This window comes from Anabrus simplex, chromosome 3, assembly GCF_040414725.1.
Source record: "Anabrus simplex isolate iqAnaSimp1 chromosome 3, ASM4041472v1, whole genome shotgun sequence".
NCBI lineage: Eukaryota > Metazoa > Arthropoda > Insecta > Orthoptera > Tettigoniidae > Anabrus > Anabrus simplex.
This window is the reverse complement of record NC_090267.1, coordinates 98,003,360-98,019,589: the sequence shown is the minus strand read 5'-3', so window position 1 is coordinate 98,019,589 and position 16,230 is coordinate 98,003,360. Positions and strand designations below refer to the sequence as shown.

The window sequence follows — 16,230 nt, the reverse complement described above, 5'->3', positions numbered from 1 at the left end:
CTGAATATTAGATGAAGGGCTCGAACCCACGCCCATTCTCCAATGCGGGCGAGTAGATGATCGATAACCAAGCATCAAATCACCACATCACGTGTGCCTCCTGGATCATTAATTTCCATGTATAGCATTTCTATCCTTCGGTTGTCTGTAAAGCAAGATTTTTAGCGTCAAATTGTCGACATGGCAAAGTAGGTTTGTAATATACGTGAGAAGTTAAGACATTAAAACTGAAACAAAAACGTTCTCAAAGGCAGAACGACAGGTTTCGTCCTATAATGTGGGCATCTTCAGATAGCTAAAATCGCAAAAAATCAAACAATAATAGACGACATAGAACACAAAACCCGGAACAGGTAGATCATTTCAAGTATTTAGGATTTGTATTTTCTCGGGGTAGTATTATAGTAAGCGAGATTTAACCAATTTGACTATACAATAGAAACATATTTATGTTATCCTCCTTTTCAGTACAAAAATGTCCATCTGTGTTAGATAGGACAATGTCTAACTAGACACGTTTCAGCTTATCTGAAAGCCGTCTTTAGTAGAAAGATTAAAATATTACACATATACACTAACAAATAAAACACTGAAAAATTGTGTAAAATAGCTTGTTGCCTGTTGTTTAAAGGGTCCTAACACCTAAGGTCATCGGCCAGTGTAAAACAGAACAATGATCATGATTGACACTTAAAAGACAAGTGTTCATGTTGAGGTGAAAAGTCCTCTAGTCTGAACTCCTCTGGTTTAAGTAAAAACGTCTTCAATCGTTTCTAAAATGGAAAGTCTATCTTCCAAGCTCCCGGTGTTCTGTTAATAGAGCAGCTGGAATCAGTTGACGAGAGTACTTTTCACCTCAATGTTGTCCGACTCGTTGGCTGAATGGTCAGTGTACTGGCCTTCGGTTCAGAGGGCCCCAGGCACGATTCCCGGCCGGGTCGGGGATTTTAACCTTCATTGGTTAATTCCAGTGGCCCGGGGGCTGGGTGTTTGTGCTGTCCCCAACATCCCTGCAACTCACACACCACACACAACACTATCCTCCACCACAATAACACGCAGTTACCTACACATGGCAGATGCCGCCCACACTCATCGGAGGGTCTGCCTTACAAGGGCTGCACTCGGCTAGAATTAGCCATACGAAATTATTATTACCTCAATATCAACATATGTCTTTTAAGTGTCAATCATGATCATGGTTCTTTAATTATACACAAATTTCTCAGTGTTTTATATGTTAGTGTATATATGTATCTTTTAAGCTTTTTATTGAAGATGGCTTTCAGGTACGTCGAAACATGTCTAGTTAGACATTGTCCCATCTAACACAGGTGGACACTTTTGTAGAAAAGGATAACAAAGATTTTTCTATTGTAAAGTTATAGCCGTCAATAAAGAATGAGACTTATAGCATGCAATCAGTTTGACTTAATTTCGTGTCACCAGCTGACGATTCAAATAAAGTGCAGGTCTGTATCTTCTCATTCTTCTTCCTGGCCTTTTTCCCGAAATTATTAGGGTCGGCACTTTATGCGCAATATGTCTAGTTTAACGGTCGGATGCCAAGTCAGCCAGATTTTCATGAAATAGGTCTACGCATACAGTTCTATTCACACGACGTCGTGTATAACATTCATTTGCACGTAACAAAAATTGGAAAACCCTAATCGGCAAGGGATGACTTCAAGCAAAGGCTTAAATGCTGGATTGTTAATGTTAATTTTAGAGGACTCCCTCAGTTACAGTAGGCTAGATAATGAAACACACTGCTTTCTTTACATAGCTTTGGAATGTTTCTTTAATATCAAAAGCTGGATTGTGGACCCCATGCTTTATCAGTAAGCTCTTATCTAGACTGTTTATACACGTTATCGTTTTGTTTCCTCAGATGTACTTCCCGTACGCCATTGGAGGGAAATCCTGCCTATCGTCTACATGGAAGACGTTTTCCACTGATCTCCAGCCAGAACAGCGGACCAGAGGCCAGAAGGCGCTGTTTACTTAAGGTAAAATGATCAATTTAATTTCTGAAGTATCATCTCTGTATGGGGTAATGTTAACGAAGTTTTGCAACCATGTATGCACATAACATAAATTTTGACCCACAGGTATGGAACAGTATAGACTCAAAGTCAGTAATAAGTAAGGGCGACAATAATTATAATTTTATCTTGTTCTGTTTTTTAACAGTTAATATTCTTTACGTATAGTAGATGTTCTAATTAGTAGTATTTCTCTTCATTGATAAGAGCTCCGTATTGTATTTCTTAATTGGTTTGTTTGTTTGTTTGTTTGTTTGTTTGTTGGTTTACTAGTTTGTTTGTTTTGGGCGAAACAGGTATATGCCTAATGGCCAATATACTGTGTATATTAATTGCATGTGGGTTGAATGAGAATATTAATGAATCAATCAATTAATTAATTAATTAATTAATGGAATTCTCTCTCAAACTGGTGATTATCCGTGACTGGGAGATAGGATGTTTCTTTTTAATTAAATTAATTAATTAATTAATTCATTCATTCATTCAGTCAGTCAATCACCTGGAATATTCTCTCCCTAACGGCCGGGTTCCGCAGCGTTAGGCTGAGAGCATGCATTCAATTCATTTCATTCAATCACTCATTAATTCACCTATTGATCCAATCAATCACTCATTCATTAATGAATCTTCTCTCCCCAGTTGGTGGCTATCTGTTACTGCTTGAGAAGAGTGTTTATTCCTTCAATCATTCATTCATGCAAGAACACAATTATGCAATCATAAATCCACCAAATCATGTAGGCATTCATTCATTCATTCATTCAATTAATTCAAATGTATGTTGTAATTATAGGTTTCCATTGAAGTATGTGTAACAATCTATGCAATAAATGCTATTCTATGTAAGGTAAAAAGCACTAACTTCACTAATTAAAAACTGATTTTTTTTTTTTTTTGCTATTTTGCTTCACTTCTCACCGACACAGATATGTCTTATGGCGACGATGGGATAGGAATGGCCTAGGAATTGGACGGAAGCGGCCGTGGCCTTAATTAAGGTACAGCCCCGGCATTTGCCTGGTGTGAAAATGGGAAACCACGGAAAACCATCTTCAGGGCTGCCGACATTGGGGCTCGAACCCACTATCTCCCGATTACTGGATACTGGCCGCACTTAAGCGACTGCAGCTATCGAGCTCGGTAATTAAAAAAAATTGAAATCGAAGTATTAATATCCGGTAATATTTTGGGTCATAAACAATCTCGAAAATCCTCACCATTCATATCGGAACATTTTCATAAGTTTGCATACAATTAAATTTAACGATGTCATGTTATATTATTGATGTTCCTTGTTTGCTCGACAGCTTTAACGGTAGCGGAATATGAACGAACTAACTTTTTTCAAATTGCTATTAGTTTAACGTAGCACTAACACATGAACGGTTTTCGGTGACGGCAAGAATGGGAAAGTGAAGGGATTAGGAAGGTAGCGGCTATGACCTTCATTAAGGTACACCTCATTATTTGGCTTGTGTGAAAGTAGGAAACCACGGAAAAATCCGGCTCCATAGCTAAATGGTTAGCGTGCTGGCCTTTGATCACAGGGGTCCCGAGTTCGATTCCCGGTAGGGCCTGGAACTTTAACCATAATTGGTTAATTCCACTGGCACGGAGGCTGGGTTATGTGGCGTCTTCATCATCATTGCACCACCATCACGACGCGCAGGTCGCCTACGGGAGTCACATCAAAACACCTGCATCTGGCGAGCCGAACTTGCCCTCTGACACCCCCGGCACTAAAAGCCATACGCCATTTCGTTTGATATACCACGGAAAACAATCTTCAAGTCGGTCGAGGTAGGATTCGAACCCAATAACTTCCGGATGCAAAATCTAACGAATAATAATAATAATAATAATAATAATAATAATAATAATAATAATAATACCAAGCGGGTTGGCCGTGCAGTTAGGGGCGCGAAGCTTGCATTCCGGTGACACTGGGTTCGAACCCCACTGTCGGCAGACCTGAAGATGGTTTTCCGTGCTTTCCCATTTTCACACCAGACAAATGCTGGGACTGTACCTTCATTAAGGCTACGGCCGTTCCTTGTCTATTCTTAGCCCTTTCCTATCCCATCCTCGCCATAAGACCTACCTGTGTCGGTGCGACGTAAAGCTACTTGTAAATAATAATAATAATAATAATAATAATAATAATAATAATAATAATAATAATAATAATAATAATAATAATAATAATGTCCGCCTCTGTGGTGTAGTGGTTAGTGTGATTAGCTGCCACCCCCGGAGGTCCGGGTTCGATTCCCGGCTCTGCCACGAAATTTGAAAAGTGGTATGAGGGCTGGAACGGGGTCCACTCAGCATCGGGAGGTCAACTTAGTAGAGGTGGGTTCGATTCCCACCTCAGTCATCCTCGAAGTGGTTTTCCGTGGTTTACCACTTCTCCTCCAGGCAAATGCCGGGTTGGTACCTAATTTAAGGTACCAACCCTTACCAAGCCTTCCCTCTTCCTTGTCTATACCTTCCAATCTTCCCATCCCCCCACAAGGCCCCCTGTTCAGCATAACAGGTGAGGCAGCCTGGGCGAGGTACTGGTCATCCTCCCAAGTTGTATCCCCCGACCCAGAGCCTGAAGCTCCAGGACACTGCCCTTGAGGCGGTAGAGGTGGGATCCCTCGCTGAGTCCGAGGGACAAACCGACCCTGGAGGGTAAACAGATTACGATACGATAATAATAATAATAATAATAATAATAATAATAATAATAATAATAATAATAATAATGGTTTTACGCCCCTCTGACTACTTTTACTGTTTTGGGAGACCCCGGGATGCCGGTATTTTGTTCCGCAGGAGTTCTTTTACAGGCTGATGATACGAGGCGGGCGTATAATACCTTCAACTACACTACCACAAGATTGTGCTAGGATCGAACCCACCATCTGAAACTTACAACAAAGTCAGCGCTCTATTGCCTATACTAATCAGCCCAACTTGATCCAGATAACTTGATATCTATATATACAAAACAAGGGTTTTGTCTGTACATTGCTCAGAATTTACAAATAATGCTATGTCTGTATCGGTCATATCCACAGTAATAAGAAAATGCACGTTTTAATTTTCCGTAATTTGTCTGTCTGTCTGTCTGTCTGTCTGTCTGTCTGTCTGTACGGGATGAAGAGAATTTAATGAAAATCGGTGTGTTAAGTACGGGAATGAGTCACTACATCTAGGCTATAAATAATTTTATTCGCACTGAGTGAAATGGTAGTTTAGGGAAAGCCTAACATTCAATTCTCAAATATTTATATTATTAGTGGTCCTATCCAGCGGCTGCCTGGCCGAGGCGGTAAAGGCGTGCTCGGTTCGCCCGGAAGGACGTAGGTTCGAATCCCCGTCAGGAAGTCGTAAAATTTAATAAACGAGATTTCCACTTCCGGAGGTGCATATGGCCGTGAGGTTCACTCAGCCTACACCAAAAATGAGTATCAGGTTAATTCCTGGGGGCAAAGGCGGCCGGGCGTATAGCTAACCACTCTACCCCATCACGTGCCGAGGTTAACAATGGTGGAAGCCTTTACCTTCCACTTCTCCAAGGGCCTTCCTGTCCTGTACGGAGGTGACTTTGCTTTGCTAGTGGTCCTATCGATAAATAATACATAACTAAAGTTTTATAGAAATACATTTCCGATCATTTATGTCTTATACATCTTTACATTACCGGCGATGATAATAGAGATATTCATGAATTTCGATTTTTGTCGTTAAGTCCATATCAATGTCAGGCCACAAGAATATGGGTGAACAGAATATATTGAAAATCGTTATGTAAAGTGGAGGAATAAAGCACTACAGTATAGACTATAAATACTTTATTCACGTTGGATTAAATTGTAGTTTAAGGGAAGGCATCTAAAATTTAATTTTAAAATACCTATGTTATTATGCAATGTAATGAAATCTTATTCATAACATGTACACAGTTTCATCTAGAATTCTGTATACAATATAGAATTCCGTAGTAAAGTACGGGTAGAACAGCTAGTTAGATATATGGGAGGGGAGGAGATATTAAGCTCTGGTGAGATTCCCAAGCGAAAGAGCAAACCATCAAGCTTTTGTCGCTCCAGCGTTTACATGGTGTAAAAATGGGAAACCACAGAAAACCATCTTCAGGGCTGCCGACAGTGGGGTTCAAACCCACTATCTCCGGAATGCAAGCTGACACGTTGCTACATTCCTAGTCTTAACCTGTTTCCCATACCATTGTCGCAAAGTGCTACGTTTAACATAATATACAAAAGAAAAGTACCTTAATTTGTTGGTCTGACCGACTGTGTTACTTTTATTTGTAGAAAGTTTTCCGCTAGATACATGCGCAGTCCGTTGTTACGGATTACTGGATACTCTGAAGAGACTTCCAGTCATTCTCCTCTAAATGTACACAATGTACAAACGTAGGGAGCAGTCTCTTTTTTAGTGACAACAGGCTCTTTGACATCTTGTCTGTAAATAGTCTAATTGCTCTCAAAACAGAGCCTCTGTGGGGAAAAATTCCGATACCGGACGTATCACAGAATATAGTATTTGAGACAGACGTTACAAAGATATCACCACCATCATCATCTGAAAATAATCCCATTTAGGATTACACACATTTTCACACCAGGCAAATGCTCGGGCTGTACCTTAACTAAGGCCACGGTCACTTCCTTCCCACTCCTAGCCCTTTCCTATCGCCATAAGACCTATCTGTGTCGGTGCGACGTAAAGCTGATTGTAAAGAAAGGGACTACACAAAGTACTCACAGACGTTTGATTGTCTTGTTTTACGCCCGTATGTTTTTTTTTTTTTTTTTTTTTGCTGCGGGTTTATTTTTTCTCCTTGGCCCAAGTTGTTCCGGTCCTTTGATCGGTTTTTCTTCTTGGTCAACTTGCCATTTGTAAGTTTAGGATCTAAATATTTCCCTGTTCTGGTTGTCCGATTCTTGGCAAATTTAGGTCATTTCTGATACTGTATCTATGCAAACTAATTTGGTTAGTAGGAAGCGTCATGCAACCCGTTTTAACATAATGTAGCATGAGAAACATAAATTCTAGAAGTTATATTAGGCCGTCCCCCTAATATCTATACAAATCTCATAGCAAAACTGTTGTACAGCGCTTAAAAATTCGAACTCTGCTCATAAGCCATTTGACTTACTCTTTCACGGGAATTCATAATCATTAAATAATCTCCCTTTTATTAGCGGAAATTCGACTTATGGCCCGTTAGCGGTATGGCAACTCTCGAGTAAACCTCTACGTTTGTGTTCTTCTGATAGGTAGATGTCCTGTCCTACCAGAGACGTTCATAAGAAAAGGCGAATATTGTATTTTCACATTCCTTCCTCACACACTTGAGGTGTAACAGTTAGCCAATAAGCCTCATCCCTGCACCAGGCACTAGGAACACACAGTAGCCTCGAGTCAGCGGATTAATTAACCATAGCTAAGTAAACTCCAAACGTCACAACAAGAAGCACGCTTGACGCTGTGACAACAAACGCTTCCAGAAATGCTCTGACAGGATCACACTGTTTGTCGTGTTAGCACTGTGAGATAATGGAAACTACTTCCAAATTATACAACACAAAATCTGGTTCAATTCGTCACATTCTACTTTTGTGAAGAAGGCTATTTCTTTCTCACAGGCCTGATGATTCGGCGAGCAATTAATATACAGTAGAACCTCATTAATCCGGATCCCATCAGCCCGGACTTCGCTTAATCTGGACAGCCATGTAATAATGATAATACATTAATGCAATTACAATTTCAGATCCATGATTGTCAATTTCGCGTCTCTTGTCAATGATATAAAAGTCGTAAAATTTGATTAACTCGTGGAAGAATGATAATGAAGAGGTTGAACCAGATGCGACTGGATTGGAAACAGAGGAATTTCACAACATCCTATACCAAGGTTGTGAAAATTCAGTAACACTGCAAGACACTGAGTTGTGGCTAGAAGCAGGTGGAGACGATCCAGATTATCACTTTTTAACAGAGCAAGAGATCGTTGAAGGTGTAATCGCTGCAAACAGCTCTGAAACGTATGAATATGACCAGGACGAAGCAGGTGGTATTTTTAACCCTAGGCCAAAACTTAATGAAATGAAAGACCATCTTAACATTGTCATTAAATACGTTGAAAATAACAACGTTGAAAACATATCTGCACACTACGGATATCTGACGCATATGCGTGAGTTGATTATTAAAGATACTACTGTATTATCAAAGGAAGACAACGAAAGAACAGCAGTTTCTTCAAACCAGTAAGAGTATCAAGTCTGGTCAATGAAGGTGTGCCTTGATTGCCATGTTCTAATTCTGTACTGCACTAGTTATTTTGTAGGGACTACTGTTTCGTATACTTGTCTTGTCTTGTATACTCTTGTATAATAAATAACGTTTGTATTTACTAAAATTAAAATACTGTAGTGTACGCGTTATTTTTTAATGAACAAAGTGTTTTGGCTGATTTCATAAGTTATTCTGTTTAATCCGGACTTCAATTAATCCGGACAACCTAGAACCTCAATTAGCCCGGATTAATGAGGTTCTACTGTAATAACGCAATACCAAACGGGTGGCTATGTACATTTTCAATAAACATAGCTCGAAGGCTGTTTTCCAATTAGAGATACGGATGCATAGGGAGAAGACCCTAATTATTCTTCAAATAATGAACATTAAGTAAAATATGAGACTAAAGGAAAGGAACACTGAATACAACATATTGCAGATACGTCTATAAGTGGTTTATTGAATACAAGCTGTTCTGCTTCTACTCATTCTAAAGGCAAAACTAAACTAAACTAAAACGAAACACATAGTTTTAACAACGGATTGGATATGGAAAAAAAATATTCTTCGCCGCGACAAGTGATTCTGCCTGGTTCAGCTTCTGTCTAGCGTCCACTTGTTAACTTATCTTGCAGTCTAAACGCACATCGAAATTATATGCCTGTGGGATGATTTGCTATGAAGGTAAAGGTCAGACAAGACGTAGGATGTGACCACATAAGACTGTTTTTGACACATTAGATACAGCAGTCAATTCAATATATATATATTGCTAGCTGCTTTACGTCGCACCGTCTTATGGAGCCGATGGGACAGGAAAGCGCTAGGAGTGGGAAGGAAGCGGCCGTGGCCTTAATTAAGGTACAGCCCCAGCATTTGCCTGGTGTGAAAATGGGAAACCACGGAAAACCATTTTCAGGGCTGCCGACAGTGGGGTTCGAACCTACTATCTCCCGAATACTGGATACTGGCCGCACTTAAGCGACTGCAGCTATCGAGCTCGGTATACAATATTTTATGTACAAGTGGTCCATAATAAGAAATTACATTGTAAAGGACAAAATGTTTCTTGCGAATATAAAGGCGATTATAGTGCTACCCATGGTCATTGGCGAGATTGTAAACTAACTTATTTAGTTGCCTAGTGGCACAGATGGCTAATTATAGCCAGAGATTAGGGAAGGAGGTGAATATTAGAAAGCAGTAGTTTAGAATGTTTCTCGAAGTAGGGAGGGATTGGATGAACTTACCAGGAAATTGAATTTAGCAAAAAAGTCAGCCAAAGATAAATTGATGGAAAGTACAATTGTCTGTCATATGAATTTTAGTAAAAAATAATAAAAACTGAAGGGTGTGTATAGGAACTTAAGACAGAAACAGGTACTAGGAAGGACTTTCTAGTAATAATTAATGAACAAGGTGAGTGTTTATGTGAGGGTTTACGGAAGGCAGGAGTATTTAGTCAGCAGTATGCTAAAATAGTTGGATGTAAGGATTATGTCCAGGTATGGAAAGCAACTAATACTACCTAATTACTGACATTTACCATTCCGTACCACTCCGTACCAACCGGCGCGTGTACTTATGTAAGTCGTACGATTCAATTCGGTTTAATTTGTGAATTTGAAGTCCCAGAAGAGTTACGATAGCATAGTTCAATTCTGTTGAAATTGCTCTTTCCAGTGATACTAAACAAGAAAATGTCAAATCATTTGGTAATTTTCGAAATAACTAACTAACTATGCTAGCATAGATGCCCGGTAAATTTCGATATCTTCTATACATTTACCCATGACCTTCTGATGTCCTTCAGTTCTATTTTCAGTTCGCAGTGGAATCGCTCATTAGCACTATCATATCCTTGCAGTTGATCCTGACTACGACGTCAGTCAGTGCTTCATAAAATTTCGCTACTTCATCCTTATCTATTGCCTCGCATGGTGAATACACTGAGGCAATTCTCGCTACATACAACTCTCCAAAACGAATCACCATTAACAGCGTCACATGTCCTCACTCCATATGAGCACTGCGGAGAGGTTTCGAATTTAATCCAGACTTTTGGCACGTATTCTGGTGATTAGAAATTGTATACCACGATCTCCCCTACAGTGCCGGCCAACATTCTGATGGTAAAAATATGTTCAATAAACGGGACTCGAACTGGCTAACCATAGTGTAAAACCATAAAAAATCGACTCGTTAACGACTGAAGGCACCAGACGGGCTACTGTATTCCGTGCTAATCGAGGGAGATAGATGAAAAAAAGATTCATTCATTACACTGTAAGCATTTTTTACTAAGTAGTTCAAGTATGATGGTCTTCATTGCATTATTCTTGTAGCCCATATCTGATACCAGTTTAACTCTCGAACGTTCCCGTTTTCTCCATATACTGTACATTACCTGTAGAAGGCAACAGAAGTCACGATGTACATATTTCGACATCATGCCGATAGATATAGCTGTGTACCTACGGCACCATAGCGAATGAGATAAACTTCGCTAATAAAAAAGTACAAAAGTCGTGGTCGTGAGAGGTTTATTATTATTATTATTATTATTATTATTATTATTATTATTATTATTATTATTATTATTATTATTATTGTCTGAACTTCAGACGTTTTGGTATAGCTGGAGCATTCTAGCTAGCGCTCTTGACGCGCGCTACCAACCAAGCACTAAACACACCACGCCCCTGCACTTCCAATCTCACTACGTTCTGCGCTTGTGAGCTTGGGATCATCGACAAGATGGTATTAACTAAGCCTTAGAGCTTCACTTAACAGCTTCATTAGTGGCGTCACTACAGCTAATGATTACCTTAGTGTATCGGTAATATGAGCACTCAACTGAACTGTATACAATGGTAGCATACTGTATGTCCACCTGTTAACATAAATTATAGTTCTGGACCCTTTTCTGAAAACTGTCCGGAAAAAGAAAGTCACTTTGTACAAAAGACTATAAACACAGTCTTATTACCAAATTCACCAATATCTGTATGCATTTACCTACCACATGCTCTTTGCTCGCCGGCTTACATCGCTGTAACTCAGATTTTAAGCAACATCGGGATAGCAGAGGGATAGGACTGGGAGGGAAGCTACCATAATCTTAATTGGATGATTTTATACATCACCTGACCAAGAGCATAAAATAGATTTTGAGATATTTAAACAAATGCAAAATCCCTTGTATTACAGTAATTCAGCCTTCCTCTAAAATGTAAAACATTATACAGTAGAGTCTCGATTATCCGACTTAAACGGGACCTGGAGTACGTCGGATCACCGAAAATGTCGGATTATACGGAATAACTTTGAAAATGAACTAAAACAAACAGGAAGGCTATACTGTATTATGTACTATGTTTTACGGGACTCTATTTATTGACTTATTAATTCAATTGTATAGTAGATGCAGTAGGGGAGAGTGTTGTACCTTGGAACGTTTGTACATTGGAACAGTTGCATTATCTTTGATGTTAGTAAACATTCTTTAGATCAGTTGAGTTGAGTTCATTACTTTGCCACCCTGGGCAGCACAGTTTTTCTGGTGGCATCCATTGTGGTTTCAGTTCCAAGTTATTTAAGTGTAAAGCATTTTGGTACTTGAAAGTATTTTTAAAGTGATTTCAAATTGGCATGTTAGTAGTTCTCACATGTAAAAGAGATTCCTTCAATATTTACACTACGTTAGTATGTAAATGGACTAACTTCTAGACAGGTTACATTATTGTTCTACCTAACCTATAAAAAGAAATTCATGTTTTTTTCTGAAATGGTTACATCATGTACCTTGGAACACGCACACCTATTGTACCTTGGAACATGTTCCAAGGTACATTACAAGGTACACTGTGTTCTTTTAGATGCTATTTTGAAACAGTATCTTTTTCTTATTCTGTATTCACCTGAATCCAACTCAATATTAATAGATCTAGACCCAAAAATCTGAAGCACTCTACAGATCTTGATCTTCTCTTGATCAAAACAGACGTCCTCTCATATCACATCAAATTTTTAGGCCCTTCCCCACAGCTGAAGAGAGGAAACCAGGGAGCACCAGGGGAAGAAGGAAAGGAAAGTCAACAATCCTAACAGCTACTCTTGACAAATATGATCGCCAACCTAACTTGTCCACTATGAAATAAAATAATGAATCTAAAACTTCGACTTCAAAGAAAAGGACTGAAAGGAATATTCTCAATTCAGAGGAACCTGATTTTGTGTCTAGTGGTTATGAAGCAGATTATGCAGCTGATCTGCTGGAAGAGCAGCAAGAGGATGACTTTGCATTAAGCCTACACTTTGATCATCCATGTCTTCCAGGAGAATTTGTTCCGATTCAGTTTCAAACAAAAAAGTCTCTCTTACATTATGTTGGTAAAACACATGAATATGAGAAATGTTGTTCCGAGTATAAAATTCAGTTTTTAAAGAGACAGGGTAACACTGAAAACTTCATCTTTGATGTCATAATGAAATTGCCTCAGCCAAATGTCTCTGGTGGCACCCAGCAACAAAAGAAACAGATTCACTTTGAAATAGATTTCATAACTTCCAGGTACAACGTTCACTGAAACAAACCTGTGTTTGATTGTGCTGTTGCTATAATATGAAGCGAAACTGATAACAGAACTAGTTTAATCTGATTCTTTTTATTTTCTTATTAATAGTCATTTTCATCAAATTGTGAAGAGTCATTTTTATTAACTTGTAATGAGAGAATAATACTGTGTCCAGTGACCTGTAATATTACGTATGTATGTACAGATGAATAACATAATAATTTCTTGTACAAATATAATATTTTTGTAATATTCCGTAATTCTGTCATAACGGTTAAAGTAGTTCCAAGGTACATGACTATGTTGTACCTTGGAACATGTTGCAGAGTTCAACAAAATGTTTTTTAAGAACTTAACTCTGACACTGAGCACAGTGCAAACTGCATTAAAATAGGTGGAAAGACCTATATTAATGGAGAATAATAAGTAGGATTCATGAAATACAACCAAAAGAAAATTAAAAAATTAAATGTCAAAACTGTTCCAAGGTACAACACTCTCCCCTACTCTTTTCTTACTACGCCTGTAGCTATGTGCAGACGTCTTGGCTTGGGCTGCAAGAGTTTTGATGTCAGCATCTTGAAATTCAGCCCAGTCTCATCACAATTAAAAATCTGATCACCGGATAATCCTTCAGCAAGAATTATTTCTTGAAATAGTCTTTTAAATTTCACAATCTCATCGGATTTAGCTGACAGTTTTTCTCCACAGATATTAAGGTCCCCAATGCCGTACCGTTTTTTCCACCAATCAAGCCACCCGACACTGGCAGTAAAATTAGGGTACCCTTTATTAAACTCCTTCTGGATATACACCGCCATTTCTTGCAGAATGGGGCCAGATATTGACAAGCCCTTTTCCTGGTTTTTAGTGAACCAAAGAAAGTGCTTCACTTACTTTTTCGTACTCACATTTTTCATTGTTTTTTTCTAATTTTCAGTGCATCACTTGTTGCTCTGGTAGAGCACCACTTTTCAATTCATTCCCTCGTATGTTTCCAGTCTCCCACTGTAACACGTCCACCACCATAATCTGAAGCCATTTTTTGAAGCGTTTCCCCTTTGTCCAGTCTCTTTAACCCACTCTACTTGTCTTCCACAGAAACAATCACTTTCTTACGTTTACTCGCCATACTCACAGAGGATATGAAAACTATAACATCCGCACCCAACCAATACTACATTGAACAATCCTACCGCATGACTGCCAGGGCTTGTCCCACAGTCGCACCCTCCACACCCCGTGTCGCAGAATTGCATCCACCTAAAGTTCAAATTAAGACTACCAGTGTCGGATAACACGGAGTGTCGGATAAGCGAAGGTCGGTTGAGCGAGACTCTACTGCATACCAAAATGAAGATAAAAGATTCTTATTATTAATATATCGAAATATATTTTAAATATATAGTTGGAATTTGAGATAATTGCGCTTGGTAATTTGATGCTTTATTGCGGTTCTTTAGATTTTTGCTTTGCATCACTTGAGTAACAGACAATATTTTCATTTTGCGATTCAATTTGAATTTAAACAATTGAGTGCGGTGTAGAATTAAGGTACCTTATATCAATTAATCAGTCAATCAGTCCGTCAGTCCGATTTGCATTTAGGGCAGTCGCCCAGGTGGCAGATTCCCTATCTGTTGTTTTCCTAGCCTTTTCTTAAATGATTGCAAAGAAATTGGACATTTATTGAACATCTCCACGGTAAATTATTCCAATCCCTAACTCCCCTTCTTATAAACGAATATTTGCCCCAACTTGTCCTCTTGAATTCCAACTTTGTCTTCATAATGTGATCTTCCCTACTTTTAAATACACCACTCAAACGTATTCGTCTACTAATGTCATTCCACATCATCTCTCCACTGACAGCTCGGAACATGCCACTTAGTCGAGCAGCTCGTCTCCTTTTGTCGCAAATCACCCAGAATAAATCGAGCTGCTTTTCTTTGGATTTTTTTCCAGTTCTTGAATCATGTATTCCTGGCGAGGGTCCCATACACTGGAACCATACTCTAGTTAGGGTCTTACCAGAGACTTTTATGCCCTCTCCTTTACATCTTTACTACAACCCCTAAATACCCTCATAACTATGTGCAGGGATCCGTACCCTTTATTTACAATCATATTTATGCTATTACCCCAATTAAGATCATTCCTTATATTAACAACTAGGTAATTACAATGATCCCCAAAAGGAACTTTCACCCCATCAACGCAGTAATTAAAACTCAGAAGACTTTTGCCGTTGTTCACAATCTTGTAACTTATTTATTACTCTGTACAGAATAACATCATCTGCATCATCTGATTCCACTTTTTTAAACATATCGTATATATATATATAATAAAACATAAAGGTCCCATAATACTTCCTGCTCATTTAAGTACAGCATTATATCCCGTCAAATACCACATTGTGCGATATATTCATCATATTCGTCTACGAACCTCTTTGCAGCTAAATAGAACTGAAACTTTTGAACATTAAGATGACAGCATAAATTGTCCATACAAAATGTTCCAACACCATATTCTGCAAAGTAACAGCACACAATACGAAACAGCGCAATTCATACTCAGAAATGGTGGTTATTCTCTTGATGCAAAACTTTAATTTAATAATTGAGGGGTTGGAGTTTAGTCAGAATTCATTTTCCGCGAAACCATGACAAGGACAATAATCTATATAAAGGTGACACCTTTTGCAACCAGATGGAGCATTGATATAACAATCAGTTTTGGTGCCTGGTAGAATGATGCATAACACAGCATTTAACTGGCTTTAAAATGGGAAACCACGGAAAACCATATTCAAGGTGGGGAGAGGGGGGGTGAGGTTAGAACCTACAACCTCGCGAATACAAGCTTATAGCTACGCGGCCCATACCACTGAGCCAACCTCACTTAGACTTTGGAATTGTGTTAGAATATTTGTGAGAAATTACATAAGAAACTAGATATGCACCTGCTATGCACTTAAGTAGGTCAGGATATTTGACACTAAAGTGGATGTGACATGTGCAAATATCTGAAATACCTATTGCTGGTTAACAAGAGCGAGAAGAAAATACAGCCGAAATTAGTTACAACGACTCCGAAGGGACTGCCAATCAACGGTCGTTATATAGGCCCTACGATAGTCGCACAAACTGGTTGTGTTTTGTGTTGCTAAAAATGTAATATCTAAGTTTTAGGATGCAAACTTATATGGTTAATTAACACAATATTAAAACTACAAAAAACGTAAGTACAGTGCAGTATTTGTGGAGTGGGGCTGCGAG

General features: G+C 38.8%; 1 protein-coding gene and 1 long non-coding RNA gene across 2 annotated transcripts in view; one reads left to right on the top strand and one right to left on the bottom strand.

Annotated features, from left to right (window-relative positions):
- Nucleotides 1-16,230, bottom strand: part of LOC136866023 (ankyrin repeat and SAM domain-containing protein 1A) — an 878,495-nt gene that overhangs the window by 258,860 nt on the left and 603,405 nt on the right. The window lies entirely within an intron of this gene.
- The window catches only part of LOC137498884 (uncharacterized), a 103,954-nt gene that overhangs the window by 77,805 nt on the left and 9,919 nt on the right, over nt 1-16,230 (top strand). Inside the window, exon 2 of the long non-coding RNA XR_011017907.1 lies at nt 1,892-2,009. This is a non-coding gene — a long non-coding RNA (uncharacterized lncRNA). The remainder of the gene's footprint in view (nt 1-1,891; nt 2,010-16,230) is intronic.